The sequence below is a fragment of the Tenrec ecaudatus genome, unplaced genomic scaffold, assembly GCF_050624435.1.
Source record: "Tenrec ecaudatus isolate mTenEca1 unplaced genomic scaffold, mTenEca1.hap1 Scaffold_475, whole genome shotgun sequence".
NCBI lineage: Eukaryota > Metazoa > Chordata > Mammalia > Afrosoricida > Tenrecidae > Tenrec > Tenrec ecaudatus.
Window position 1 is genome coordinate 136658 of NW_027459384.1, and position 6000 is coordinate 142657.

The following is a 6000-nucleotide window of genomic DNA, read 5'->3' on the forward strand; positions in this document are numbered from 1 at the left end:
CTTGACTCTTCCAAAAAGCAGTTCTCCCTACCTCTGACCTCTGAGGGCACTGAGGACACATTCGTGTGTTACAGTGCAGGTGGACACAGACAGGGAAGTCAGGGTGGCTCTCACATACACTATCCTGCAGGACAGCCTGGGTGCTGGGACCAGCAGGGGGCGCTCAGCACTAACAGCACAGGCCCAGGAGCAGGAGCAGGTGCAAGGCTGTGCTCAGATGCAGCTTTCTGCTTTGACTTCAGTTGCTTTTGTTCCCAACGCTCTCAAAGGTTCTGAGGGATCGCTATTTACAACCGCAGGAAGTGTACTAGTGTCTCCTAAATTGTAACAAGAAACTCTCACCGCCATCCAGTTGATTGTGACCCAAAGTGATCTTCTCAGACAGGCTTGAACTACTCCTGTAAAAGGGTATTTGCATGGAAGTGGTCGTTCTTACGAAATTCTGTCTTGTGATCTTCAGGGTTTTTTCTTAGTTTCAACTTAATTTCTTGAAAATATAGAAAATGTGATGTTCACCATATGAATAAACTGGCAGTTGGATTCCCTGTCCCTTTGTGACACTGCAGTTTTCTGAAATGAGGGAGCCATTCTCAGGCCAGACAGACTATTGACAGATTTTCATGAAGATAATGTGGCCTTATTTTTTGTCTTAGCATGCACATAGATTGTTAGGATATATTTCTTCTATTGGTTATATTGATGGGCATTTCTCACCTAGAGAGATTCACAAGTGTGATAACTTTTATATTTATCGTGCATTTTGCATGAATGTTGTTTTTTTTACTCAGAAGGTACCATAAGTATTTTTATTTCTTTATTTATTTTGCAATCTTCAATCTAGGATGGACAATTCTGTGTTTTCCACAGAAAGTGAGCACACTTTCTCTTAACAAACACCTTCATAATTACTTGTGTGATAGTCACACCATTCCTTATCTGTTGAAATCTATTACACCATTCCTTTTGTTTAAGAATAAATATAAATGTAATACAAGTGTATAGTGCACAAAAAAAGCTGAAAATAATGAAGTAATTTTTAGGAAAGTCACAGAAAGCATGCTCATCCTTTATTACTGATTGTAGCTCAGACATGAGGTTAAAACTTCTCAGCCCCGGTTAGGAGGGTGATGGGGTTGAGAAGGGAAAACAGTTGCTTACAGTCCATCAAAAAATACTTACATGTTAATAAAATATTTTTTTAATTTTGGTTTTTCCCTATATTTGCAGGTTATAAAATAGCAATCCCTGTGACTCAAATTTTAAGATCATGGATGGTATTTGAAAGGTGAGCCATTACCACCACCACCTGGTCCCTGTGCACACAACAACTGACAAGCTGTGTCCACACAGATTACAGTCTAGAAAACTATCTGCGTCCAGTTCTAGTCAGTAGTAAATAGTGACCTTGAGTCAAAATGATCTCCACATACACAAAAACAATGTGTCACCATCTATATTAAGGTTAATGTTTCCTCCAATTTTTGAAGTAAAGTTAACTATGACAATGGCAACTACCTAATAAGAAGTGTTCTGAATTAATATTGGCGGTGACTTCATTCACACTTTACACAGAATGGACTATATGCCAAACAAGTAATTCACAAAGTAGGTCTAGAGAGACTGACCTAGGTGTGCCTGGAGGTGTTGGGTCCAAGATCAAGGAACTTCCCAGTCATTCTCAAGTAGGATGCAGTCTGGATTCTCCCTAAATAATATTACTCTCATGCCTCTTTTCAGGTGCTCAGGATTCTGAATTCTAGTCTTAGTCAAATGTTTTGGATCATGACACATTTGCTCTTTATGATACTGCTTATGTATCATAAGTAATCTTCATTTTGCCTTTAAAACTTGACAGATTGTACTCAGGCATCTCCCTTCAGCTATTACTTTCATTGTATTTTGAAATAAACGAATTGTTCTTTATGTTTGCTTTATTCACTGCTCCACTGACTTACTTTCTATTAGAATGCGAGCATCTCTTTAGTCTTCTCATTCTTTGTTTGCAGATCTATAGCAATGTGTTAAAAAAAAGTTGATTGTGTGACTGACTCAAAAAATATTCAGTTCAGTTTTCAATATAAAATGAAACATGAAAACCTTCAAAAAGTTAAATTAAATTTGAGATGTCACAATGCTACACAGACTAAAAACTAACTGCTCAGAAAGGACATGATCATATGGGATTGATGTATTCAGATAAATGAGAATTTCATCTTATTTACTCTTTCTGTGAGGTAGAAACATTTATTACCCTTGGTCTCAGAGCTAAGTCTTATGAGGATTTATGCTATCCTGGCAAGAGTTACACCATATTAATGTTTGCTATTTTTTTCCTCCTCAGAGGGGCAGATTCTTCCCTTTCTAAATCATAATCCACATTTGTTATGCTGGGAATTTGCATGGTGTTGAAGTGAGAAAACAGGGAGTTTTCTGTGTGATCTTCTGATTGAGTCTGAACATCTTATAGGACCTGGGTAGTGGGGCTCTGACCTTCATGCCTGTGCTATAGTTGATATATTCCCTGGTCCATGTTCCTTTCCTTATCAGCAGTATCCACATTCTTTAACTTTGAACTGTTTATCCCTGTTGACTATGCCTCTCACTCTCCTCCCCTACTTAAGTGTCATGGGTAAGATGTGAGATATGGATGTGTGTTTGATAGGGGAAATATTTCACCTCCAGTTATGAAAAGTTAATAAAAACGACCTTCCTGTGGTGAGAAATCTTTCAGCTTGAGAATGGTCTTCCTCTCCAGGGCCAGAAACAAGAGAACTTGTTTTGAATGTTCACTCAAAAATCTGGAGGGGTTTTACAGTTAATGTCCATAGAACATGGGGCTCCACTAATGGCCGGCCCCAATGGTTTCTCAGTCACAGTAATCAATACTCAGCCTCTAGAAATTGATCACATTTTAATTTACATATATATTTTTCAAATAAATGGTTTCAGTGGTTTCTGATCCAGGTAAGCAGATTTCTGCTGTGCCTCTCTGAATGTCCCTCTCTCTAGATTTTGGGTGGCATTTTGATATGTCCGTCCATGTCAGTTCTCTGATGCGTGCATGCAGGGACTCCCAGCACCAGTGCATCCAGGTCTCACATTGCAGAATAAGGAACTCATGCCTGACTCAGAGGAGGATGAGACAGGCCAAGACAGAGAGCGCAGGGATCCACAGTGGAAATGGAGTTGCAAGGGTTCACAGAGGACACAAAATGGGTACATAGGCACAGAGTTGTGGTAATCTTCATGTAAATAGATGTTATAGGGGGATGTGTGCAAAGGATGCCTCATGGCCCAACATCAAGAAAACTGATCTATATTTTATCACCCCTTCTGCTCTGTAACCAGATTCTTCTTGCTGAAACCGGAAAAACCAATGTCCTGGCCTTTTAAATGAAGAACATTCAAAGGTTAGTGTGTTCTCATGAGCCCTAAGCTCTTGGATAGTTATAGGACCATTCATAAACAGAAGTATTTTTATGAACATGTGTGCTCTACTCTTGATATTTTCCCAAATTTGCAGTGATATATCCTGATCTTATGGTTTCTCTCTCTCTCTCTCTCTCTCTCTCTCTCTCTCTCTCTCTCTCTCTCTCCTTCCCTCCCTCCCTCCCTCTCTCTCTCTCCCTCTCTCTTTTACAGCACTGATATTATTTTTAATTTAAGTCTACAACTTTGGTTAATCCTGTTAATGTCACTTTAATATATATTGTAAACTAATTGAATTTATGTATGGAATACTATTAGACTTATGGTGATAAAGATAATATTTTCCTATATTTTAAATATTGTATTCCTTTGATTTGGATGTTTTTTAAGCGTTTACAGACTTTTATATTATAAAATTGGTTGCTTTTTCAATTTTTTCCATTGTGCTTTGTGGACTGGTTTTTATGTGAGTAGTAGAAATTAGCAAATTTTATGCCTTTAAAGTGATGTTTTTGTTTCAATTCTTTTAAACGAGTAAGAGAATATGCCTTGGAAGTTATAGGTGGCTATTTATGAAAACACACTCATTAGTGTAAGAGGGAGAATGATACAGTAACATGAGTAAGACAACCCCCCACCCCTCAGTAAATCACTAAACCTCATCACAACCAAGAGGAATGGTCCTGGTGCAATTACATAATTTCATGTTAACTTGATAAATAAACATAGGGGTGGAGTCTAGCCTGTCAGCCAGGTCATGGTCTGAAGATGCTTGCTTATGGTTGTGACCTTCTCATGAGGCTTCAGGAATTTCCTCTCTTTCTCCTGGGTGGCAGGCCACACACTCTCTCTGCTTCACCTTCCTGTTGAGGAGACACACTTAGAGAGCTGGCAGAACCACAGGGAGACTTGCACCAGGCCTGAGATACTTCAGTACTACTGGATCCACAAGACTTTTCACCAACATGCCTGTGAGCGTCCTACATTTGGCATCTTTGCTGCGTAAGTCTGAAAAGAAATTTATGGATTAGGATCAAACCTATGGGCTAATATGGATTTGATCTGGACTGCACTGGGATGTTTTCTCAAAATATAATTGCTCTTTGATATGAAGCTCTATCTTACACACATATGAGTGTCAGGATTTGTTTCTCCCAGACGAACACAGCCCCCTTGAATGGTCAAAATTACTTCTTGAAAAGTTTATTTTGTCACACCTCACCTATGAAGTCAGTGAAATTATAAGAGTCATGTGTAAGTGGGTAAATCTGTACCAGCCATGACTAGCTGTCAGTTCACTTGGTGAGATGCGCCTACCATTAGGCATCAGGAGTCCAGGATACACTTGAGATCTGCAGCTGCACTATTCTCCGTGTGATTAGAGCATGCTTCTCCACCTTTCATTCCGTTCCTCATGTCGTGGTGACCCCCCACCCAACCATAAAATGATTTTCGTTGCTACTGCATAGCTGTAATTTTGCTAGTTATGAATCAGGTGACCCCTGTGAAAGGGTCGTTTGGCCCCCAAAGGGGGCGCAACCCACAGATTGAGAACCCCTGCTCTAGAGTTATCTAGGCTTCCTATTATTTATTCCTAATGTAGAGCAGAACTACGTTCATGAATGTGATACTCATGCACACATAAATGTCTAAGAGAGTTGAAAGCTGAAGCCATCACCCCTCATTCAGCAATAAGCAAGGACATTGCCATATAGGTTGCACCTGACCCACTGACAACAAAGTGCACTCATCAAGGGGTGACTATGCGGCTTCATTTTCCTATTGGCAGCCGCCCTGGGTAAGATCAGACATGGGGCTGGAGAGAAGACTGTGGCAGCTCCAGAGCCCTCACCTTCTGGTTTACTTCCTCACAGGTGTGCATGCCCAGATGCAGTTAGTGCAGTCTGAGGCCAAGGTGCAGAAGCCAGGAGAGTAGGTGAAGGTGTCCTGCAGGACTTCCGGATACACCTTCTCCAGCTATGGTACTCATCAGGTGTGACAAGCACCAGGATAAAGCCTTTAGTGGATGGGCTGGATCAACACCCACGCTGGGAAGTCAACATATGTCCAGAGCTTCACACAGGGCTATGTCTTCTTGGATGGCTCAGTCAGCACAGCTTAGCTACAGATTGGCAGCCTGAAGTCCGAGGACACCGCATTGATTCCTGTGTGCGACACACGCTGTGAAAACTCACATCCTGATACTGTCAGAAAACCTGGGGGGTGGGTGAAAGCTATGCTCAGAATATTGACCTGAATCCTTATTTACCGGTTTTGCACTTAGTGATGAGAAACCAAGACAATAACTTCCTGTGAAATGAATAAAACTTTCCTGTGAAATAAAATCATCCCCTCAAGAGGGGAGGTTAAATTACCTTGGTATGTAGTCTTTGTGTGTAAGTACTTCCATCATCATCTGCAGAGACAGTGACAAGAACACAGTTATCCGCAAACGGACAGTTACAAAACAGAATACATGGCTGTCTATTACTCTGTGAGAAAGAGAGTGAGAGGAAGTCAATGTGATCCCCAACACAAAACTCCCTGCTGGGAAAGAGTTAAGCTGCAGGG